The 26,697-nt window shown below is 41.1% G+C and overlaps 1 protein-coding gene across 14 annotated transcripts in view; it reads right to left on the bottom strand.

The window, feature by feature from the left end:
• LOC119481199 (collagen alpha-1(XXV) chain) overlaps window positions 1-26,697 on the bottom strand; it is a 178,416-nt gene that overhangs the window by 83,197 nt on the left and 68,522 nt on the right. The window lies entirely within an intron of this gene.

Genomic DNA, 26,697 nt, shown 5'->3' on the forward strand with positions numbered 1-26,697 from the left:
CAAGGTTCATTAAGTATTTAGGCTCTATTTATACATAACCTGAGGTGGAAAAAGGGAACGCACCACAAAAGTGTGTTTCATGCTGTCAACAATGTTTCTTTTTCTCTCAGTTTTTCCTTTCAGCACGGATGCCCTGGCTTTTAATTTGTTTATCTAGACAGTGTTTTCCTGTTTGCCATTTTCCTGTCAACACTATCAATCTGCTAAAGCACAGCTGGAGGAGTAAAACAATTACACGCTTTGCCGGGTTTTACATGTTGAAGACTTGACTGGGTCGTATTGTATGCAGGTAGAGTTCTCAATTTGGAAACTGGAAGCATCTCTCCCAAAATGACCTCTTCCTCTCAGTAATACGTGCAGTCTTTTCCTGAGGTTGACAGCTGGAAACTATTTTTCAGGCAGTGGCATTTTGTTTGCTCTCTGCCCCCAAAAAAAGTGTGTGCATTCACAATTTAGTCAAAGGGTAACGCTATGACTTTTAGACTAGCTGGAAATTAAAAGTTGAGCTCTTGTGATTACACAGAAGTACATGCATGGGGACTCCATTTGAAGAAGACTTGTCAACTTGCAGTGGAATGGATTATATCTAAGAAGGAAAATTGCTCTTTCCACTCAACATGAAAGGAACTGTCAAGATTGGAAGTTAACGTAACCAAAAGGAACAATCTTCCCTGTCTGGTTCTGCATCACAGAAACTATCCAGATCCAATTTCAGGCAGCAACAATGCTGTGAAGAGTAATTATGCAAATCGTTTTGAAGACTCTTTTGACCCCCATACCGCCAAAGAATAGCATTTTGTCGTCATGTTAGAGGTTCAAAAATAATCACAGTAATGTAATGGGGTTGGTGAACGTTTTTGAACAGACTGCAAAGCTCACCAATAATTGGCTGGGTGTCAAAAGTTGCTCCAAGGAATGACTTTATGACACTGGGCTTTTATCAGCAGCTAAAAAAACAGGACTAAAAGTACAAATCAATCATACTAATGACTTCCAACACCCAGCCTCTTTCTTTATGTTTCAGCATGTCATCTAATAAACCTACCTCTATGAATAAATCCCTCTATAGAGTGCTGCAGGAGTCCTAAAACCCAGAAATGAGTTAGCAATTTTGCACTTCCAGGTCCCTTGTCTCGAAGTCAATGTTTTTTTAATGTTTTTTTCATTAGTTGCCTGAAATAAGGTCACTCGTGAATTTTGAAGCCTTTACATGTCTTAAACATGCAGCCGCTGTGTAGTTTGTTTATAGCCTGACGTTAGCTTTTTACTAGAGATGTTCCGATACCATTTTTTCCTTCCCAATACCGATTCCGCTACCTGAACTTGCTGTATCGTCCGATACCGAGTAACGATCCAATACCAACGTGATAAGTAAGGGATACTGTTGGGGTTTCTTTCCCCACAATGACCAGCTCGCTGTACATTACCTGCTTATTACATGGCTTCTTATTTTAAAAGTCAATAATTTGACACAAAAGAGGTCCGCCAGAGTCCGAGATCAGAACAGCGCCCATAGCAACGGTCAGTTATACATAGCAACAGTCTGCTAGAAAGAAATAACAGACCATAGAAAGCCTTGATTGACCAATCAGAATAGAGCATTCAACAAAGCCATGTAATACAGTAAATGATGGTATCGGATCAGTGCATAGACTGTGTACTCTGGTACGTACTGGTATCGGAACAACTACACTTTTTACACAAAAATCATAAAAGTGGTCATGTAAGTATCATAAACGTGTGTTTGCCACAGAGTTTATTTTCTGCAATAATCCAAAATCCAATGGAAAAATCCCATTGGCTTTTTGTCAAGGGACCCAGTGCAATGCTAATTTCCTGGTTGGCCTACAAAAATACATCATGCGTGCAGCACTCTATAAGGAATGGGAATAAAAGTAACAAAGTAAGAATAAAATAAATAAGAACACTGCCTTTTACGCGGTGTTTGGCTGATTTAGGACACTCCAGATGTGTTACTGTGGCGCAAAATACAGGATTATGTTGCACAACTCTTAGTCCTCAATTTGATCCCACTGTTTGGCTCGGCTTCAGCCTCCAGCCCTGCTCCTATTGGACTGTTTCCAGGATAATGTCAGGCGCTGCCAGCGAAGGGTCCGGGCCCAGTTTAAAGTATGTAACCACAGGTGGAGTTTGACTCTCACTTTACAATGATTCACATCGACCCTGGTTTCTCCATAGGTTCGTTTTTTAAGGCTTTAAAAGAAACAGAAGGGGGTTTACTGCGCTTGGCAGTCACTTCATTATTGCTCACTTTGAAATGACACTTGACACCACTGAGAGGAATATTCTGTGTGACGATACGACATCCTCTTGATTTTGGTGGTATATTTTTGACAGCTGCTGAGAAAACGCTCGCCACATGGGAGCCGGTGGTCCAGATAAAATACCCAACGTTATTTTCAGATATCATCATGATTTACAATATTCATCACAATATTTTCATTCTGATTATACACTGTAAGGAGAGATTACCATACAAACCAACTGTAACATTGAAGATATTTGTAGAGATATGCCAACAATAACGCTCTAACGTTTCAGTTTGATGAAGCACAAATGAAAGAATAACTCAGAGTCTATCAGGATCAGTCAAAAGGAGTTTTCAGATGTTTTTTAATCAATCCCGACAAAAAAAAGAGAAGTATTGTGAGGCCTCTGGTCGTAAATAAAATGAATCGGACTCAAACTGGGTCCTGAAGTGCTGAGAGATCTTAAGCTGCCTGTCAAGGCGAAACATCATTCTTGCTCAAAAACATTGTATTTGGCCCGCTGTTTTCTCACAGCATCCCAAGTACTGTCATGGAACAGTGGTTTCAGAAAAAAAAAGCCGTGGCTGGGAATTTCATGATGAGGGTCAACAATTATAAACACTAAGAACTGTTGAAACCTTTTCACCCTTTTCAACAGCTTTTGAGTCTGAAAGTGAAATAAATCAAAGCGAACTTGATGTTCATTCAAATGTTTGGTCAGACAAAAGTTTGCGGTGAGACAAATCAAAATGGGCCCCTGTAGTGTCGTGTATTGTGTTTTTACATTGTTTTATTTGGTGGTTCCTGAAGTCAGCAGCAGAAAGCCACTTTATAACACAAGACCAGAGAGAAAAGGCATCAATATGAGTGCTGTTTGGCTTCACTTTTAGCCATGCTGGATGTATGGCTCTATGGATGGCAATGTCAACCACTTTGGTCCAGATTGAAATATCTCTACAACTATTGGATGGATTATCAAGAAATTTTGTACAGACATTCATGGTCCCCGGGGGGATGAATTTTACTGACTTTGCTGATTCCTTGGCTTTTCTTTTACTGCCACCACAATGTTTACATGTGGTTTTGAGTGAAATTGGATAAATTGTCATGGAATTTGGTACAGTCCCCCTCAGTAGCTGTGTTTCCATTAAATTGTCAAGCGAATCTTAAGCAAACTTTTGAAATGTCGCAGAAAAAGAAATGGCGCGTTTCCATCAACTGGTTTGGAGCGAACAAACTCGGGCATAGTTTAGTCAGAAGTTGGCGCTATAGGCTGCATGGCTGTAATCCGCCAGTAAACAAGAAGAAGTAGAGGTTGCTCAATGGAAACAAAACAAGTCATCTTGGCCATCTATCCATCTACGAGAGAATACTGGAGAGAGGTCTTCAGGAATTTGTTTCAGTTTTAATAGTTCGTTCATGTCAGCCAGTATTGGCGATGTTTCATGCTGTCCAGAAGTCGAAGACAAGCATTCGCACATTATGGGAGGATCCGAGAAGACGCCGACAGTGGAAACAGCAGATCGGTCATGCGAGGTAAATGTTCGCTACGCCAGAACTTGTTCGGCAAAGGACGTTTCCACATCACATTTACCACCTCAAGTGAGTGTAAAAACTTCTTTTTTTTCGCAATTGAGGAAGTTTTATTGAATTTTTCCGTTTCCATTCAGCTTTTCTAACGCAATACTTCAAAATGTGAATGAAAATATATAAATGGAAAGTTGGAAACACGGCTACTGTGAATTCTGACAACTTTGGTGATAACTTAACTCCTCAACCAGTGCCATCACCAGGTCAACATTCAAATTTGTCCAAAACTTTCCAAATACCTTCAAAACTAATGACATTCCCATCAGCCTCGTCTGAACTTTGTGTTCAGTGCAAATTTGCAAATGCCAGCATGCAAACACGCTAAACTAAGATGGCGAACATGGTAAATATTATGTTTGAATTGTCGTTGTATGCATAGCATGTTGATGTTAGCACTGCTACGTCTAATTACAGCCTCATTAGCTGCTAGCATGGCTATATAGACTCAAATAGACACAAATATGTGGCAACTCAAATTTAACTATGATAAAAATACATATATGATACATGTTATAATTACATAAAGAGGCTGCCTACATAGTCACATCTTAACAGTTCAACACGGCTAACGCCAAATGACACAAGACGCTGGACTACACCATTATAAACAGCCAACGTTACTGACTCATTTGACATATGGATATACTGTCAACACATCACACTGCAAATTGGAGTATTGACCAATGAATATGTAAGATTGTTATACAGTCCATCAATAGGAGGTCATTCATTTGAGAGCAGTGATTTTTTTTTTTATCAGATAAAAGTTGACACATTGCTCAAATACAATGAACCATATAACTTCTCAAACATCGGCATTGTATATGTTAATATGATGGTAACAGATTGTGATGTGAACGGCACCAGGTTAGCTGTGAGAGCAGCATGGAACCATCAGCGCAATGTTTTCGAGTCCCAAATTGATTCATATCCTGCTTTCTCAGCAACAGTAAAACAACACAAGATTTCTTACAATCCCACAGAATGTTTTTGTCCAAAAATACTGATAGAAGTTGTCATTTTAATGCTATTTGGCAGAAAAGGAATACCATGTAATTGGCAGGATTGTGAAACATGCTGTTTTTAAGCCATGGTTGTATTGTTTTTGAGTACTTTTGCTCATGTTGTTCATTACAACATTATTTCAAAGTTACGGGCTGCTTGACATAATAAACTTCTTGTTTATACTTCATGCATTTGAGACATAGTTGCATTTTAATGCTACCCATCATCCATACAATATTGATTGGCCCTGAACAGCTAACAGAACTGCACCTCTGCTCTATTTCTCTTTTTCCTCCAAATCAATCAGTTTCAAAGTGAACCAGAGCCGGACTGACTCATTTACAAAACCAGCATTGTTTCAGGGCTTGATATACATAATCAGACCTCTCGCTGGTTCTCTCGCAAAGTAATACAGCTATTCCTCAGAATACAAGTTATGCCAAAAATAGCAAACTGGGTACCAGCTCCAATCTCCAAAGTAAATCAGGTTTGAAGAGAATTGGCTTTAGACTTCTCAGCATGCTTTCTACAAGTGAGGTATAGCTTGCATTGTTAAAATGTCATCAGATGAAAAGCTAAACTTAAAGGGGAACATCGCCCATTTTCAAAATTCATACATGTTATTCCTATATGGTCTAAGGCAGTCTATAGATATTATTAAAAAATCCCATTGGTTTTTGGTCGAGGGAACCCCTGCGAGTCTGTCACCCTGCACCACTCGGGAAAGATGTTCTGGATGACACTGAAAGCACCGAGAGGAATGTTCTGAGTATATGGGTACATTTTTCTGTTTCACAACTGACAACACTACAATAGAATAAAACTAATTTGGGTATAAAAAAGAAAACAAACATTCTGTGGGTTCACAGTCATTGTTTATGGAGCTGCTCCAGACTTTATACCCTATGACATCCAGTTTGAGACTTACTTCTCTGGTTTCTGACTTTGAGAGTGAGTAGCTCATGTTCATAAATATTGATTGAACTTTCCTACACCATGGAAATAACATATTGGGATTCTTAAAATGCGTTCTCCTTTAAAATGTGTTTATGACTCCCAGCTTGCCGTGTTCTCAACGTGCAAATAAAATCAAATAATCAGAACAAGTAGACAGCAAAATGTTTTTGTTGAATGAAGATTCAAGTAAGTTAATGGTGTATATTAAAAGGATACAGTGTTACAGTGTGTGCATCACTGAACCAAAACAAAAATCACACATTTTGAACGCAAGAGGCTGCACTTTCTACTGACCATGCACCCAACACCTGCAGATCAACTTAGCGCTAGACACAGAAGGATTTCATGTTTGATTCACTACACATTTTCCACGGTTAATTTTAAAACTATTTTCCCTTGCTGTCATGCTAAATTGTAAACAGCCAGTCTACTTCATGGATACCAAAAGCGTTGCATGCTGACCTTACTGTTTATATACGAGTCATAAAAATACAATGTCTAGCATGACTGTTTGGGAGAAACGTCTCGGCGGTACAATAGTTCCCGTGCCAATGTTTTCAGAAACTGACATGAAATTGTTTTGCTGGCGTAAATTTGACGTCTGGCGTCTTTGAATGATTTGGTTCTTAAAATGTCCTGCAGCCTTTTTAGAGACGGCCTAACTGAGTAATATTCGTTTGTATGCTGTTATATAAATACACTTTGCTTTCAATTCCCAGTTGAAATGTATGACAATGGTTTTGTCGTGATTGTCAGTTTCCATCATTGTGTAAAAGTACTGTAGTGTCTGCTTCACTATTGTGTTGGAAAACAGTTCAATATCTTTGAAAAGTAATTTAAAACATTCTTAAATTGTCTGTCTTCAGTTTCACCAATGTCTGTCTACATCAGGATTAAAGGGTTTACAGTATATTGGGCCATCTCAAGGTGGCTCCCAACTAGGCTCAGAACTTGGAGCTTTGGTTGACTGAAATGTTCGGAATATTTCTCAAAAAAATCTGATGATCAATGTCTTTACAAGTATTCCAAGGATTTAAGAAGATTTAGTCGAAATGGACTTTAATATAGTCCATTGAATCCCACAACATGGATGGATGAGTTTATTAAACCTGGCAACACTTGGGTTTCCAGGTCAACAGAACTAAAGCTGCACAAAAGCTGGCTTTCTACTGTACAATCATTTGTTACTTTACAAGTACATTTTTGTGGAAACGTCTGGCAACGAGGACAACAATTTCGATCCAACATCCTTATTACTCTGCATGACAATGAATAAATCACTACATAAAATGATAATTCATGGAACACTGGGTCCACTGTCCAAGGAAAAAAAAAATGGAAATTTGACCACAATTTCACAATCAGCCTCATCCGTAAATGTCACTGTTCTCGTCATCTTCAAGGGGATGCGTATTGTTGTCAAAATATGAATTGCAAAATAAAACAGCATACACAGAGAGCTTCTCCGGCACAATGACTTTGGAATATGAGCACGTCTTCAACAGAATTATGTAGAGAAAATGCCAAGACTGCGATTTTACTCCCCTCAAGAGCTTATGGTAAAACCTGACAGACAAGAGTGAAGATTACTTTTAAATATTAATAATTTGTGTGTTCAGTACAAACGATCAGTGGTTCACTACCTTTTTTGGCAGACGTACGCCCACAATCCTGTCAGATTAGTAACTCAAGTACCCCTTTCCTTGACACCGCCATTTGTTTCAACCATTCATGCATTACTTATCGCGATCTATCTCAATTATTTACTCTTAGCTATTTCACCATTTATTATTTCCAGGTGCATACTTGTATTTTGGGTTTCTACTAGAACATGTTTAAATGCTGTACGGTTCTGTTTGAGCTCCTCCCGAAAAGCCCAGTCTGCTCTGATTGGTCAGCTGGCCCACTCTGTTGTGATTGGTCAACCAAACCAAACTCTTCTGACTCTGCTCCAGCTTCGCTCTAACTAGAGTTGTTTGAGGGCGTGCCAAACTAACCACTTGGAAGCTATTAGGCAAATTTGTTACTTGGTAACATCACCACATTAAGGAAGAAAAGGCGGATCTTCAAACGTGGCGTTTCAGGCAGTTCAGGAGCAGTGTTTCTGTGGTGGAGAGTAACTCCCTTTGGTGTGGACTTTCTAACTTTGCAGACCTTTTACATGCACAAAAAACTATATAACACACTCAAGGAAAGGGATAACGCACAAAAGCACAATAGGTCCTCTTTAAGTAACTGTTTTAACTTCTTTGCTTGCTTGCTAACTAGTTTTCATGCACTCTCAACAGGTGGTGTTCAGGTGTTACAGCTGACTCCAATCATACATTTTTATCTTCTCAAATTAGTTGAGCTACTCCACAATATTTCCCCCGGACCGCAAAGCAATTGCAGACGTACCCCCTGGGGTACAAGTACCCTTAGTTAGAAATCACTACAGTAGTTTATTCTTCTCTGTATGTACTAAAAAAGGTGGATGCCTCTGATTTAGCTCATTTATGTGTAGTTTACGGAACTACTCTACTGACCTCTGAGGTCTTTGAGGTTACAAAAGTTAACTTTAAATTAAACTCCATCTGTGTGTCTCCGGAACAAACACCCAATTCAAAACTTTAGGAAGTCGGTCAACAGATAACAGTGCGAGGAGATGAGGATCTGGACTGTGTCTCCACCAGATTCAAACTCATCAGTCACGGGTATTGTTGAGAGAAATAGAAAAGTACCCTTGAACTTGTGACCCACCAAACCGGCTCCGGAAAGGAAGCCCTTGTTGTTCTCCAACTGACCTTTTGACTATTTTTACTAATCCCTTAACTTCCTCAAACCCTCTCAATTTAAGAGAGATGAAGGAACAGAAAGCAGAACAAAGAGTTTCCTCTCAAACAACGAGTTTCCAGTCCTGCGCTGGCACTTAAATTACCATATTGCTCTCTAGATGTTAGTAGCTTGAGTGGCAGACTGCTGATCTAAAGTTAGTTCGCTTGACCCTATTAAGCTCTATATGCTTATTTACCATAAGAAAAGCACACAATCAATTCAACGGCTGTCACAACTTTGAAAGAGGTCAACTGAAGGTCCACACAAAGGCACCCAAAAGCTGTTCTGATGCACATAACATAAACGTTTGCCTCTGGTAGGATTTTGTTTTCCAAATGCAAACATGAAATATTTGCGATTCACTTCAAGTCAGCTTCACATTGTGTCAGTGGAAGTTCAACTCCTGGAAATTAGAGGTAAGTTTCCACATTCCAGGAATCTGATACAAGGAGCAGACTAACAGCATGGTTAGCATGTAATGTCAAGCAATTTCAAAGAGCAACCCTATTATCAACCTTGCTTAACGGCACTGTGGTTCTTTAACTGCCTTTAAATAGGAGACATGCTGGTCGGATTATTGTTCTTGCAAGCAAAAAATATATTGAGGATTATAACACAAAATAGTATAAAAGTGTGTTAACCTGTTTAAAGCTACCAGCCTGTAGTGCTAAATCAAGACTTCTGCATGTTCTCTATATGGTTTTTGGCAACGCGATATAAACACCAAATTCTGCAGAACAATTCAGGGGCTATTTCAATTTTCCCATGACACACATTTGAATCTGAACCTGACCTAGAAAAACAAAGTTCTAAAGGGTATTTCACATTATTCCCTGATTCTGTGGCATGTATCTTCATTATCCGTATTTCCAACAGCACTTAACTCCAATGCAACCATTTCCTGAATAAATATGATGATTATAGCCATTTCCTAAATAATTCTTCCCAATTATATTTAATCTCTTGCCCAGTAAAGAGACCATTGTGTCTGATTTTTACATTTACTCATTGTACTCTTTTGGTGCACTTATTTTGTCACCACATAATATCTTCAGTATTCTCAATAGTGCACACACACACACACTGCATCCACCCAGTTTAAATCCTGATTTTCCATTTTGTGAAAACATGCAACAGGCTTCTAACGGATTTCCACAACTTTCTTAAAGAACATCTTTGTATTTAATAAATGCATCGTTATATGTAGATCGACATGTGTTTACGTTGCTACCCAAGAGAGTATGATTAGTTAGCTGGGGATTTACAGTGTGATTTATACAACAGCCGTAGAGCAAGACATCTCGCTGATTAGGGGCTGAATAAAACCTAACGAACAGTCATGAGGGGTAATGAACAGTGACGCCCGCTTCACAAACTCTAATGAAACTCAGTTCTGCAGTTTTCAATTACAAGGCATCATGAAAATGGAGTTCTGATATAATCGAGAGTCCATGCCAGCGTTGTTATCATTATGTTAAAGTTAAATTCTCAGCACCAACAGGACAACTTGTTAATGTCAGATAGTCCCGAGACACCACCCAACAGGAATCTGAAACTAATTACACGAAGCGGCATTCATTACGACGCAGAGAGCAGCAACTGATTAAAAAAAAAAATTTAATGACGCATTACTTTCTGCGAGCGTGTCTGTGTGTGTGTGTGTGTGTGTGTGTGTGTGTGTATGCTCAGTAGTGGTCAGAGGATGGTATCAACTTGAAATTAATTCATTTTCTCCACCCACCCCTGATGGATACGGCAATTTGGTGCTTGTGTGTGTGTGAGAGTTTGTGTGCTTGTTGTCCTGCGCTGTGTTTGTCCAGATGCCAGTTATCAGTTCATTAAACCACGAGTCAATCCATTACGATGCAAGGAATTTGTCTGTCGCTGCAGGCTCCATTAACACTGCGTCAGGCAGATTGAAACGAGTATTAAAAATGCATCTCTCGCCACCGCACCGCCAGAGTAAAATAGACCAGTGTTGCACTGATTGCAGACAATTTGACTGTTTTTGCACTTGAGAGTCTCTGCATTGATTTAGGAGTTACAGTCCTGCAGTGGACTTTTACACCTAAACAAAGGCACACTCCCACTCATACACTCTTAACACACAGTTTCAGGGACTGAAAATCATTACAGAACAAGCGTCTCTTCTCTTTGTAAAACGCACACACACACACACACACACACACACAGAGACACGCTCGTAGAAGACAAATGACATGAATACGACTATGGCTGGCAGGCGCGCATGGATCATCTACGCTTTTGCTCCGGTTCAGTGTCAAGGCTGGAACGCTCCTGAGGAGGAAGCGGGGCCTTTGAGAGAGCCTTTTCATCACCTTCAGAGATCAATGTGTTTTCCTCTGGCAACGGGCTGAGTGCTGGGATACTTGAGACCCACCCTGCGCGCTACACACTGCAATTATCCTCCCCGCAGTACTGACTGCGGTCGTGATGGAAGCAGAACACACTCCCTGATGAGGGGAGGTCAGTAATAAGCCAATCGATTGGCCAAGTCCCATCACTTTGTGCTGCAAGTTAAATTGGCGCGGGCGGCCATCCTGACGGCTCTATCAGAAAGCTCAAGATGTTCCTAGTAACATAACCTACGCTTGCATGTGAGAGGAGTGTGAATTTTGGGTAACTTTCTAATAGAAATTTGAGATAATTTCAAGTCTTGAAATTGAAAAAGGGAAACATAAGGATGAGCCCAGCTCGGCTTGGCCAGGCTGAAGTGTAATCCACAGAGAAAATGAATGGTTTCTGTTGAGTGTTAACCAAATTATATCTTGGCAGACACTCGTGCATGCACAGCAGCTTAGGAATCCACCAGATAAATACAACGTAATTTGATTGTCATGACAAAATGGCCATCTAAAGCCAACAGTCTGGTCACCTTGCATTGAACTATATCGTTTTCCACATATGCTCCGAGAGAACCGCTAGGTGTTGGGAGCATGTTAACAGAAACATCAGCAACCGATAGAAAGGTCTCTATGCAGGTGTGATTTGTGGAATCTGATTTGCACCAGCATGCGTATTAAACACTGAGGAAGGGCCAAGACCAAGAGTCAATTAATCCACTCAGCATATGCACGCAGAGGGGAAAGCAACCTCAGCCTAACCTAGAATTGATCAGCTACAGTCAGGAACTGATTTAAGCTTCTGACCGGAGTACTCTGGTAGTCAATCAATATCTCTAATTAGACCTTGAAATACTGAGATGCAGATGCCAGCAAATACTGTGCTTAGATTAGTACTGTAAGATAAACTACTGTAATTTGATCATCCCGGCTGGTAGAATCTGGATTTATCCTTTTTGAAAAGTGACTCGATGGAAGAAAGTGCGGACACATGGACACGTGGCGAATCGACACCTTCCTGGGGATCAGCAAACAGCTGCTTTTGAAGCCGATCGAGGGTGTGTTTTTGGCGAATATTGTACCGGGCATACTGATGGCGACATGCATAGTATCACATAGACCCGTGTGTGTGCCTTCTCCTGCGTGCGCTTGGGTTGCTGAAATAGTTTCAAGAGCATATCTGGTCCCTGGAAGAAATCTTGAACCGGGGATGCCAAAAGGCAAATGGGACATACAGTGCATGGTTAGCATCAAATGATCCCTCTCTTGTTCAAGTTCAAATGAAATACTTTATCTGTGTTTAAGGCTTCTGTGGCTATTGGATGTCACATTGAAATCATGTGTAACCCTATACCTGCTGCTAACGGATGACATGACTGCTGGCTGACCTTATCATCGCCAGGGGATGTGAGAGCCAGTATGCGCAGTGTGCGTATGTGTCTGCGGTGTGTGTGTGCGGATGGATTTAGAGACGCAGGGCTATATAACATGGACCACAGGGCCCCCAAACTGCTCAAGGACAGTCATCGCAGTTCCTCAACCGAGATGAAGTCACTGGAGGAAAGCCAACTGCGCTCAAGTCAGAAATGGTATTACACTCCTCGACTATTTCAACAGGCTGGCATACAGTCCTCTCTGTCCGAATAACTATCCACTAACACTGCTGGTGCACCTAAAGTAACTACATCTTTAAATATTTGCATTATATCTGGTGCTTCTTTGGGGTTACGCAGAACAAATACCATGTATTTTCATATAGTATCATATATTTTCTTCATGTATTTCCTGTAACTTCATATGTTTTCCATTCATACAGTATATAATTGTGCAACGTATTCCATGTTGTTCATGTTTGTGTTGCAATGATCCTTTCCCCTCATTGTAATCCCTTCTGTTTAATAATATTAAATATATATATATATAAAACAAACATTTTCTCACTTAACTCTGGTGGAATTTGGTCTGCAGATAGTGTTGGCTTTATTTGAGGGTCTATAGGGAGAAGTGAATGAATGAGGAAGTGATTTCAGACACAGCAATCAAATGGTCATGTCTACATGGTAACCCACAATTTACGAAACTCTCGCGGTTATGGTTAAGATGGTTAAGGTTAGGATAGGTCGTCGGGCAGAGAGTTTATTGAGAGTTTTTGCAAGTTTTCGCAATTTGTGGTTTACCATCTAGACATAACCCAGTCAAATCTGATCAAACCACTACCACACAGTCCTAATGAAGCAGAGTTTGTAAGTGTTAAACTCTTAAAGGTGCTAAATTCGAAATTCAGAGCATATCTATTGCCTCCACATGGCTCTCAACATGGCGACGGCTGAGCTGGCGCTATGCTTCCGCGTCCGCCAGGACTGTATTATCAGCTGTATGTGTTGCTGTGTATATTATCTGTGCTATGTTAAAGCACAGAGAAGCTCAGATTACAACACACAAAGGGGAGAACTTCATCCTCTGCTCAGGTAGACATTACTAGACTTTACATAGCAAATACCTTTAATAAACCTTTAATAAATGATGACTAAGGATGTTTTTCTTTTGTTTGCTTACTCAGTTATGAATATTTTATGTTGTTTTAAGCCAAGTTTCAGGTTCAGGGGCGTTAAAGCATTGTTTTTAATGCATAAAACCTCAATCTCAACACCTAGACAAATAAAAATAAAATATACCAGCATGGTAAGACACCACAAAAGCCTTTAGAAAAGACCTTTGATCTAAACTAATACTGATGCTAACCTGCAATTTCACTGGGGTTTCCATCCGCTTTGATCCGTCCTCTATGGTTGTGAGCGCAATATTGTTTTTTTCTCTACACTTAACTGTATTTGATCCCCGCGGCTCTAAAGGGCTTCACTTTCACTATATCTTTCAACTTATCAGTCAGCATTGGTGGTCTGAGGCTGGTGTTTACTTGAGCATTGCATGACCTACGTTGGATTATTCCTGCAACAGTTTGAGCACGCAAGCGTGACGGGTACAGACTCTTATGTCATAGATACCCTATCTTGTCAACAGCGAAAAGGAAAATGTATGATAGAGAGGCTGCGATGAGGAGGGGGGTGCGGAAGAGGAGCTGGGAAGGAGATCTCTTAGTAGAATAGAGGGATGAAAGATTTAAGGGCAAAATGGAAAGCAGAGAGTCTGGAGCGGAGTGTTTTCAGTCTGTTGCGTGAAGTTGTTGAATTCACTGTTCATATAAAACTCCTCAGTCAGGGCAGATGTCACGGTTGTTACACTCCAGCAATGTACGTTGGACACGAAATGACAGCAGAGGGATCTTTTTATCATTTCAGATGAAAGAATGAATGTAATTTAAGTCTGGAACTAGAATTCCATCAAAATGAAAATGCTCCACTGAGCTCTCAAAACTGCCCGCGCTAAAGACGAGTGCCAATTTAGCCCTCTGCTTGGCACAGGCTGCAAAAAAAAAATACAATCCAATTGTTCCATTTAGCACTCCAGCGGGTAGAATAATGGCGCAGTATATGTCACATCAGCTGTGGTATTATCTGTAGGTATAAAGAATGCAGGGAGGCCTCATCTCTCCACACCAGCTGGTGCTGACAGACTGAGATGGGAGGTTGATGCTCCAGTAGGACAGGTAGGTGTACAGTTACCACAAACGACATCTGGATATCAGAACGACCAATCGCCTGCCTCTCACAAACCTATATAACATGCACAGTTGGTGAAAGTGCTGGCAGGATAAACGTGATTACCCGTAACCCTTAGTATGTTTGCACGCACATGACTAAAACTCATCAGACATTAAGTGCGCCATCACAAATCCCTTAATAAAACTGATAAAGATGACAGAATTTCCTGGCTTCCCTGAATGCGCTAAATAAAGTAAAAGCAGCGCAGATTCGCTCTGTGAGAATGCTGAATGCTGCGAGTGTCTCCCAGCCCTTCATGGGTCCTGAGTGGAAACGAAAATAAAGTGTCATCATCGGGCCGTCAGCCCTAGACTCACAGAGTCAGCCAACTCCGAATTTATCTTCCCAACCCAGGAAACCCTTCTGCAATGTGCATCTCTTTCAGTTTCCAAGAGACATCTCCAAAACAACTAAATCAAAATGAAACACTCTTACTAGAAATGATTACAGACCACAAAAGTAATACAATCTTGCCACTATTGACTTGCAATGATGGCTTGTAAGAAAATATAGATGCATTAAGAACACAACACAAGCAGTAGGTACAGAGCATTTCTGAGTGGAAATGAATTGGTCGGGAAAAGCCAAAATTCCCTGCAAATGAACAAGGCTGCCGTTTTTCTAACCTCTGTCAATGTTTCCTTTTAAAGCCACTGCACCTTCACTTACTTTTGTGAGCCGTTAATTCCCCTTAATGAGGGCATTTCTTTTTCACAAAGCAATCACAGTTCCTAGCGGGACCTTCCTCCGGAGCTGAGTCATAGCCGACAACAAAAGGCTTTATATATATATACACCTTGTTCGTTTTTACTGCGGTTCATGATGTAAAAGCAATTTTGCTGCATTCGGTCAGGGGAGCCTTATAAACAGGTATAAAAGTTAATTCACTCCTCTTACCTTGTTGTTGAAACATTTATGCAGCATTTGTTCCACGGAAATTGCACGAAACTACACACATTACTGCTCAGGCTACAAGTCAACTGATTTACACTGAAAATATCAGACCACCAGTTGTTAGTTTATGCAGTACTTTCCCCTCTTTTCCCTCTTGGGGCAAAGTCGTTATTATTAAAGGAATAGTTCTGCATTGAGGGAAATGTGCTTTTTTGCTTTCTTGCAAAGAGTTACAGTATATGTAAAGTAAATGTGGAGTTACAGCCTGCAGCCGGTTAGCTTAAAGACTAGAAATAGAGGGGAAACAGCTAGCCTGGTTTTGTCCAAAGTTTAAAAAACCCAACTCTGAGCAACTCTAAAGCTTCATAACTATTCCTACGGACTAATTATTGGCCAGGCACAGCAACTACCTTAAGTCTCCCCTGTTTGCCTGGTAGGGTTGCCAACTGTCCCGTTTGTTTTTCCAATACGGGACCTCCCTTGTCCCGTATTGACTACTATTCTACTCTGATCTGCTGAGAGCATTCTTACAGACCCTAGACCTGATACAACAGCAGTAGCAGATGTGTTGATCACGTCATGGGTGAGATCACCTCATCCAATCACAGGCCCCCTTATGTGCATCAGTATATATGCGCCAATTCCTGCAAATATAGATAAACCTGCAAAAAAGTAAAAACCTTTGCAGCTACAACAAACAATGGGAAGCAAAAAAAGACGTGGGTAAAAGCCCTGACACAACAAGCCACTGGTCGGCCTTCGGACAGTTTGGGGCTGTCAGTGAGCGTTCGTTGGCTTAGTTTTTGCGGTGTGTCCTGCACCGTCGGCTCTGGTCTGCCAATGTCAGAGGCTTTTCGGCCGATTCAGCGTGTTGAATCGGCGGCTGAGCCCGTCGGTGAGAGAAATCACTCTGATTGGTTGTTCAGCTTAAGCGAATCAGTCCACGGAAAGAGAAACCGAAGTGAGGAAAGCAAGCCAACAAGTAAAGTCATCTTTGTCTCATCTGATCATTCCAATACATGGATATTTTCACAATGACATAGTCATCTGGAATGAAGCTAAGTGGTGAGTGGGAGCGGTGTGAAAATGGTCGGCAAACGCTGCTTTATTTCATGTACATATCAAAACAACGGCTTGTATATCCGCAGTCCTCGGTCTTCCGGTTTTCCTTTTTGAATAACGAATATAGACTACCGTGACCTGCTGGTGTGGAGAGTTATTTCCTCTTACGCAGGCGCAGGACATACGTGCCGTAGTCTTTGCGGTGTGTTCAAATGCAACTTGTCGGCCAAGACAAATGCAACGAGAGGCAACACAACAGTCGGCCTTCATCGCCGCTAGTTCTTCGATGTCGGCTTGGTGTGTCTGGGCCTTAAAGCCCGTCAGCGGTGACTCAACAAAAGCCTTCTGTAATTTATGCCGTCGGGAATTCTCAATTGGCCATGGAGGTGAGAATGACTTAACTCAGCATGCTTCCACCACGCTGCATTCTTCGTGACATCTATACTATGGAAAATTACAAAATTGTAACAAATGAAGCCTTGTATCTGTACCATACGGTTAAACAAGGAATCACCTACAATACAATTTTGTGAAGAAGATGCTCTTGGGAAGAACGAAAGCTGAGATGATTACAATGAATGTTTAAGGACCAAAGACTGCGCGAGATATTCTGGATGAAACCTGTCCCCGACCGAAGGTGAGCCTGTGTATTTCTCAGTTGCCGCCGATGCCTCAAACAAGGGAAATAGAAAAAGCGATGTGATGAAACAAGTGATGAAACTGCAAATGGCACACATCAAGCTCTGATGAACTGTCTGGAAAAGCATGAACTGGATATTAGGCACATCACATCACGCCATGCAGCAGATAATGCCAATGTCAACACCACTCTGTTTACCAGTTAATGAGCAGTGCCAACAATCGCACACTGAAAGCTAATTGCTCAGCGCACATAGCTCATATAACACCTGCAAGCACGCCCTGCGACCAGCTGTCGGTGGATATTGAGTCAGTTGTTGTACAGATCTACATCATGTCATGTAAGGACTTCTTTCTGGCTGTGCAAAAGGACAAAGGACTGCTATAGGAAAAGGATATTTATGGAAAAAAATAGACTTGGTGAGTCATGATTCCCCTCTTACAGGCAGATATGAGAGCCGTATTTGACTCCGCAATAAAGGGAATACGTGCAAGTAAAACCATCGGCGAAGACCGTGAACAACGGCGCCTGCTGCTTTCATGCTCGGAGACATATCAAACGCAGGGCACACGCCACCATGCAAATATAATCACAACATCTGGAAAGCCTAACGTAATATGAGGAAAAACATTAGAGTAATTGTATTAACCAAAATATTTGGGACTAAAGAAGATACCAAAGTGACAAGCTTGCGTAAAAATACATAAAAGAATACATATGTGACAAGCGGGGGCTGGAGGACTTTTTCTGTGATTAACAAAGAAATACCAGACCCGGTAACACAATGCCACATGAGAAATAACTGGAGGAGATCTCTCATGATCCCTTGAAGTTCCAAAGAAAAGACAACAAGGAGTGTTTTGAAAGCGTTCGGGCAAAAGTACCTCTGCATCATGTTTCCTCCCCGTGTGTCAGTCAAACTGACCAGGTCAAAGGTTAAAGGAAGAGGACGGGGGGGGCTCATCCTCCTGGGACGATTTATAATCCTGACCTGTAGTTTCAGGTGGTTGGAGGGCCACAATAAAGCTGGCGGTGGGGCCCGGCTCTTCATCAGTACACATTGTTCTTATTACGGGTGTGATCCTGAAGGGTTTTAGGAAAGAAGCCGCAAATACCACGGCGCTAACAACTGGCCAACTCCTCAGCTCTGAGGCACTGGCTGCCTTGGAATAAACATTCCCCCCCCTCCCACCCACTACATAGGTTTACAGTAATATACATGTTTTATATAGTATTTATATAAGCAGCTTTTATAAATATTTAACCAAGCTTTTCTATGATTTTACAGGAATTTTGGGGAAAAGTGATAAAAAGCAGGTTTGTAACCAGAAGGCTGTCAATTTAAATCTCCAGACAGTCTGTGAAAATACAGTATGTGTGTAGAAAGTAAATGAGTAACGCTCTCCCCTCCCTCGCTGACTAATTTCAAAGTTCCCCCGAGCGAAGCACTTAACCCCCAACTGCTCCAGTGGAGCTTCTCAGGAGCCTGATAAAGGACTGTGGTTTTACTGGGAAGCTCGTAGGTGAAGCAGACAAGTCGCTGACAAAGAGCAAGCATGCTCGGTCGATTTCTCCCTTGATAGGATATATTTATGTAATTTACTCGGAGTGTCGGTGAGAGTCACCTACCTCAATAGCAAAGCAATAGTTCGGGGAAATGCGCTTATTTGTTTCTAGCCAAGAGTTACATGAGAAGCTCAATACCACTTCCATGTCTGGATACCAAATATGGCGTTAGTGCCAGCAGCTAGTTTTAAGTTGCAGTTGCAGTTTTAACTGCAACTTTTAGCATTTCAGTTTGCGTATAAATTAGTTTTGTGTGGATTTTATTAACTTTGGACAGAGCCAGGCTATTCGTTTTTCACCTGTTTCCAATATTTAGGCCTTTGCTAAACTAAGCTGGCTGTAGCCTTTTATTTACAGGATAAATATGAGTGGCATCAACCTTCTCATTCAATTCTCAGCAAGAAAGCAAATAGATGCATTTCCCAAATTGTCGAACTATTGATTTAAAGGGGCACTTTGCAAGATTTGGCGGCATCTGCAGATTGCAACCAACTGAAGCTTCCTCCGTGTGCCAAGCGTGTAGGAGAACTGCGGTGTCCAATGCGAAAACGTAAAAACGTGAATGGCCCTATCTAGAGTCAGTGTTTGGTTTGTCCATTCTGGACTACCGCAGAAACATGGCAGCTGGCTCCGTGAAGAGGACAAGCTCCCTATATCGATATAAACGGCTCATTATAAGGTAACGAAAACACAACGATTCTTATTTTCAGGTGATTACACACTAAAGAAAACATTCATATTATTATTCCATTTCTGCCAACAGATCCCCCTAAATGCTTCACAAGGTTCCTTTAAGTTAATAATTGCATGAATTAGGAACATGGTACAAACAGTTACCCTGCTTAATGCATTGTTAAATAAATAGTTAAAGATTACATGAAATACCATCTCCAAATGTTGAACTCCCATACCAACACATTTCCAGTAAAACAGGATGTTTGGACAGGACATACCATGAGCGGGGAGGGAAAGGTGAACCATGGTAAACACGGAAAGTGACTCAGAAGTCCTGGCAACGAGCCTGCATGGTAATTTTAGAGGACTACTTGCATCCTCATGATTCTCAGACTCCAGCTATTTCAGTAGGAAGTGTACAAAACCATTAGAGTGAAGGATGTAGCAGGACGAAGGGGGGGAGTCACTTTGTATTATGGACTAGGTGTACATCAGGATATGGAAAATACATTTTCACATTATTTGATCTTCACTTTTGCGGTTGCGGTTGTGTTTTAAAACAACTACAGCCTCTCTGGTAAACTGTAACGTTTTAATGAGCTTGCGAATTAAAGAGCATTGAAAGTTTTAGGGTATAGGGAGCACCTTATTTGGCACAGGGGTCTAGCTGGCAGCCGTACAGAACAAACGGCCACGCACAAAATGAGAGCCAGTGCAGAATCAAAGAGGTTATGTGAAATTTGCAGCCGTTTTAAATCATGCTGGACAATCATCTCCTCTTGCATCTCCCTTAATGAGAGAGATTATAGGAGATCAAGCCTGTGAATCTATTCTGTTCCACCATAAATCATAAGAAGACATGCAAGATTCAATTAGTCCTGCTCGCTTAACCTTGGCAGCGCGGAAATTGCTAACCAAACCAAATACCCTGGGCTCAGTATGAGAGGTATTTACAAAAGCGATTCGAGGAGGTGGGCTGTACCAGTGAATGGCAAACAAACTAATAACCGTGGCCGAAAAGAAAGGAGTCAAGATTGTTATTAGATAAACAGTGAACAAAACCAGCAGTGCGGCGGAGGATCTTTTGGTTAAATGGCTTATGAGCAGAACCTGGATGTTATTTTCAGGCCACCCATTTGTTCAAGTCCAAGCCAAAGTAGAAATCCTTCAGCATACAATAAGGCTATTGAGTTCTTGGACGGGGCGGTGATAAAAATCTATTCTTATTTAGAGCTTATGTGTGTCCATGAGGATCCAAGAACGCATTCTGTTATGGATTACCTCCACGGCGTAACGAGCCGCCACACAAACAGAATATGAAGAGTTGTATTTCTACTTAAGCGCTGCATTTTTAATGCTCTGGTTCGTTATTTTTCATCCAAATAAGGCTTTCATGTCTACGGAGCATTGGACATGTATGTTGCTGTCACCATCCACAAAGACTCTGTTTAATCAAACTACAAAGCTTCATTAAAAGACTGAACTGGGCCAGAGACGATGACATTGAGGAAACTTTTTGGGCTTGAAAAATAAACTTTTTGGGCGGCAATCAGATTTGGTTTTCTGACCAAATAAAGTGACAAGTACTGTAACTGGCATCTCTTTTGAGTCGCCTGCAGTTCCAATTTCCAAGCGCTAATGAAAATGGCATTAGACAGTAGCATATGCATGTTTCCTTATTTACAGTTGGGGGACCACTGGAACATCAGCTAGACCACACACGTGACGTGCACGCACTTTCCAGTCACAGAAAGTAAAAGGCATTTTAATAAAGAGGGACATCCTCAGAGATGCTATGATAGCAGATGACTCTTTTTGATGTCTACTCTTTGAAGCGGAGGAAATTCATTTAGACTTTGGTTTGTGTTGACAGCTTTAATCTGGTTCTATCTAAAAGTTTGCCCATTTAAAAAAATAGACAATATTAGTATTGTTTGACTGAGATCAAATTGGCCAACCTTTAAAGTAGTGCAGAGACAGAAAAGACTAACTTTGTCCTAATATTGGACACTCTTACGAGAAAAGTAGTGGGCTTTTTTTTTCTGCCAACAGGGCACTGATTGTAGGTCTGCTGAAGTCAATTACTCGTTCGAGTGGCAGCATACTGTTCGCATTACAATTGCCATGTTATGCTGTTTATTGCCGCGCATGTTCCATGAGAACTTGTCAATGCCTTGCACTTGTGGGAAGCAGATGAAAGGCGACTCAATGTGTTACTGTACTGCTAAAGAGAGGTTGAATTATTCGAAGACTGCATGTGAAGATGTTTCTGGTCCAAATTCAGCACCAAGCCATCCATGACAATTCTCTCTGAAATCTATCAGCCTCTGAGACGACGGGCATGCTGCATCTATCCGCCTTCCAACATGCACAGTTCTCACGCCGCTTGTCATGCACAACAACTGCTTGTGCATGAGCGGTGTTGTCATTTGCTGCTTGGTTAACTGCCTGTGATGTTTTACATGTAACACCTACCCTGGCAGCCCGCGCTTTCCACAAGCTCCACTGTATCAATCATTACTGGGAGAGCGCCCGAACGGAGGCCCTCAGCAGCAATTTTGGTGGATCATTTTGTGCGTGCTAAGGCTGTTGTGATTTACGTAAACACTTGCAGATGGGCATTATTAAAAACAGGTGATGAAGATGTTAATCTAGTTGAACTTGAAGGTTTATTGCATACAGAATTATGTACTGTAATTCAAAGATAAAATACTTACATTATACATTATTTCATCCCAGTTTGTCTACCTTTTATTTTTAAATTTTAATTTAAATTTAGAGTTTTGAAAAAAATTTACAAATCAATTTGTGTTGGGGTCAGAATAAGTCAATTGAATTTTGTTTGCTGATGCTAATAAGATTAGATTGGTGGTTGACAAAACAAAATAATTTAAACATCAGACTTTTGCCTAGGAGACCGGTGTTCATACCCCGTGTGAAATCAGATGTCAACGTTGATTTGTCACGTAACTTCCGTACTTACTTCTGGAGTAATTTTAACCCAAACCACGATCATTTCCAAAACCTAACTAAGTAGATTTGTTGCCTACACCCATAGACTGTATATAAAGATGGACGATATGACAGCTCCCCAAAAGTGAAGTCAAAACATCTCGATTGCCATCTGGTGGCTGGCTGCAGTATAGATCATAAGTCCTCCATGTTAACAGATGGGACATGGGCCAAACTTTTAAGATAAGTTTGATTAGCAGCTGTGATACTCTCTCATTAACAAGCTGCGGCCGTGGTTGGCTCGTGATTGGTTCGGGCGGGTGCGTGGGTGGGACCTCGATACCGCGGCTCCACTACCCGATCACTACGGTGCAGACTCTGGCTCCAAATGACGTCAAAATCTCAAGACGGCAGCTCCCGTATCCGAGATATTTTGGGTTCACTTCTGTACAGTGGGAGGAAGTGGAGACGCGTCGTCCATCTTTATATACAGTCCATGCCTAAATCTAACAAAGTTGTTTCCTGTGAAAACGTAAGTTTATTTTTGAAAAGACTGTACGCATGTAACGAGCAGAAATTAACACGTGTTGCTGGACATTCAAAGGAAAACGCGCAAAAAATTAGGAATAACTTTACATAAGATATCATATGAACTGTTGTAGGAGGATATGTTGCTGGCTGTAGCCACACACAGTACTTAACAGATAGATAGTCTTCTCATCTAACTTGCTGCCAGAAAAGGAGTAAGCATGTTTTCCGAAATGTCAAACTATTCCTTTAAAAGTGAAAATGCAATTAGCAGAAATCACCTAGTAAACATATTCATCACGTTTTTATATATTGCTGTTGAAAAACCTTTGGGGCCGTGTCTTCATGCTCTATTAGCTCTGTTTTGCAATCCCACTGTAGTAATTTGATGAGAAAATAGTTGGATTAGCATGTTATTCATAACCTGAAGGGAAGACAGACACCTTAATAACTGTGCAACATTTCACCAAATCAAACTGATGCGGCTGGCTTGAAGCCTTAAATACAGCCGCATTGATTCAGACAGCTTGAAATACGACAAGGCTGGGAGGGAGTCGCAGCTGAATGGATGCAGACGTTTCTCTATTGGAAAATCTTAATATGACAGCCATATTTTGTTTTTATCTCGCTGCCTAATCACACCATTTACTGCAGGTTGTCAACAGGCTCCTTTCAAGTCGATAAACTTGTCTCTGACAGTGTTGTCAGTCCTTAAAATGTTTTTGTCACCCTAACAAATGCACACGAGCGTCTCTGCGCTTCAAAGTCGAGTATGTTCATTGTTCTGTTCAACTAATTATCACAACAGACAGGTAGAAAATCGCAATGGAAGGCCCACGGGTCCTCTGATTGAGTTTGAAAACTTTCAGTGAAATATCCAGATTGCAGCACTTGAGAGGAGAGTCTCTGATTCCCCTTTTTCACCTGCAGACAGCATTAGCAAACATGAGAGGTATCTGCATGTTCTTCCATGCTGCAGCTGTGGCCAGAACCCATTACGATAGCCACTGCATATATAAGCATAGCAACAATGAGCTATTAATAAAACATATCCGCCTCTAAGGAACTACTTCTGATAAATTAGTTTTGTTATTCTGAATGTTATTACATTGTATCACACCACATTGCGTAAAAATGTCATCAAGCGTCAAATACGGTATATCCACCACACTTTACTGACCCCTACGGGGAAACTAGCCTTGAATTCTCACTACTGCTGATCCACCATATGCCTCGTTCTGCTCCATATAACTGGTATCACTTCTCCCTGCAGCTTAATCCACTATATTCAAAGGTTTTACCGTTTCCAATAAAGCTTGGGAAACTTTCTGGAGCTTTGGCCTTAGCCCAAGAGAAAAGTTCTCTAATGCATGTACACAGTGGAAGCACAAGGTGGCCCCCCCCACATCCCAAACCCATACCCCAGTTACAGATGGTGAGACCCCGGCTTGTCGGGCTCCCCTGTGCCAAAGCTCTGCCAGGGAGGCCCCTTTGATAATGAGCCTTACACACAATTTACAGCCACACTACAATAATCCTGCAACAATGGTTTCCACATAACTTTTGATTGAATGGGCCTTTATGGGCAAGACCAGGCTTGGACCGGGCTAATAAGTGGCCCCTTGGTGGGCTTTGCCAAGGTTTACCTCAGCGTTCTGTGAATGTGACACAATGCATTTATAACAAAACTTTGACACAAGCAGCCACGTATTATTATGACTTCGTTGACATGGCTGTGCTTTTGATTGTTAAATCTCATGTTTTGTCAATCTTTAGTAAGTTTCATCTTTTAGTGTTAAAGGTGACATTATGTTTTCTTGTTGAGAGTTAGATGAGAAGATCAATGTGAAGAAAGTGTGAAGCTGGCGCCAGGAGCCGGTTAGCTTAGCATAAAGACTGGAAACGACTAGCCGACATCTGTCCAAAGATAACAAAATCTGCTTTCCATTACCATAAGGGTGCCTGGCAACCAGCGGAGAGCTGCCTGAAGTTACTGTTCCTAGCAACAACAACAAAAAATAGTTCCGTATTTAACCCACAGTAAAACCTGAACTTCTTTTTGCACTTTGGTTTTTGTACAGATTAAACAAAAAAGATATAACTAAATGTCAATTACTGAGCTTGTGTGGGACTATATCGTATTAAGTCATCTTTGGACAGAGCCAAGCTAGCTATTTCCCCCTTTGGGCTAAGCTAAGTTAACCAGCTGCTGGATGAAGCCTTATATTAAAATGGATATATAACATACTTTTACAGTAATGCTTTTTTTTTTACATTGTACGTTTTCTTACAGAATTTGTATGTAAAAGTACACATGCATATGTAGAATTAGTGTGATTTACCTTAAAATTAATAAACAATCTTTCCATTTTTTTCCACTTTTCCATTACAGAAATAAAGAATTAGATTGCAGAAAATGTATTAAATTAGATATAATTGCTGTAATTTTACATATATGTATGTAGTTATGAAAAAATGTTTAATTATTGTAACAATTTCACAGTTATTTACTGTAAAATTAGGATTTTTCTTTTTACAGTGTAGATGAGAGTGGTATCAATCTTCTCATCTAACTGTTGGCAAGAAAGCAAATAAGAGTATTCCCCAAATGGTTGAACTATTACTTTAAAACGCTTTGAATTAGTGGCTCTGTTCCCAAAGCTTCTGATGGATAACACAGACAAACCTAACACAGACAGCGAGATGTTTAATGGAAAGTCAGCACTATGGTTTCTCCGACATGAGGATCATTTTAAACAAAACTCCTCAATGTTTGTCTGTAGCTCCCTTTTGCAGCGGTGGATCTGCAAAAGCGGTTTCAAAGCGCACAATAGTGCAATTGTTCAGCGTTGTTGTACAATCGGTAAACAGTTCAGTTGTTATCCTGTCACATTACAAGATGTAGGACACGAGTGTGACGTTGCCAGAAGACATTACGCATGTGAAACTTTACCGCAGAGAGTAGGAGTACACCCCCGGCATGAAAAGCCCCTTCACCCGTTGTTGTTGTGTGATTTGTGGAGTGGGTAGCTGGGGTTAGATCATGGGCCCTGCTTTAGGTTGTGCCGGTGCCAAGCGTATGATGCAAAGGAAAAAGAAGCGCGGGCAGAAGAAGGGTGTGGGAATTCAGAGCTCTACACGAGTCTCCAACCTTAGCAACCTGTCTTTACTCAATGTTCACCCCGACGACAGAGAGTGGGGTTGTAGAGTCACTGTGGAGAGACGGGAGAGGATGTGAGAGGGTCTGTCTTATATCACTGCAGAGTGGCAACCTCTTGGGAAGGCTCTTCTTGTTCTTTGAGGGCCACTTTATCACACAAAGTATGAATTAAACATTCCAAAAACTGACAAATAGAAAACGATTTCATCGGAATTATATTCGAAAAGCATCTGACTCATCATATTTCTGAATAATGCCCTTTTTCAGTCATCGAGCCCCCTGATGACGCGCATTCATGAAAGCAGATGTCAGACAGCTGACATTTCCCACACCAGAGACCTTTCCCTTTACCCTCTAAATTTCCCCCCTTGAAAATGCTTTGTTCCTGTCTTGTCCACTAATGGTTCAGCATATGCCAAATGGATAGACAGAAACCTCAAGCTTCTGCTCTGCTTCTGGACTACTTTTACAGACTCCTTTAAGGGTAATTGAACAGCAGTAGGTGAGGTCCTGAGTGTATTTAGGGGAAGTTGGGCAGACAGGTGCTTCCCGTGGCGCA

This window comes from Sebastes umbrosus, chromosome 22 (assembly GCF_015220745.1).
Source record: "Sebastes umbrosus isolate fSebUmb1 chromosome 22, fSebUmb1.pri, whole genome shotgun sequence".
Taxonomy (NCBI): domain Eukaryota; kingdom Metazoa; phylum Chordata; class Actinopteri; order Perciformes; family Sebastidae; genus Sebastes; species Sebastes umbrosus.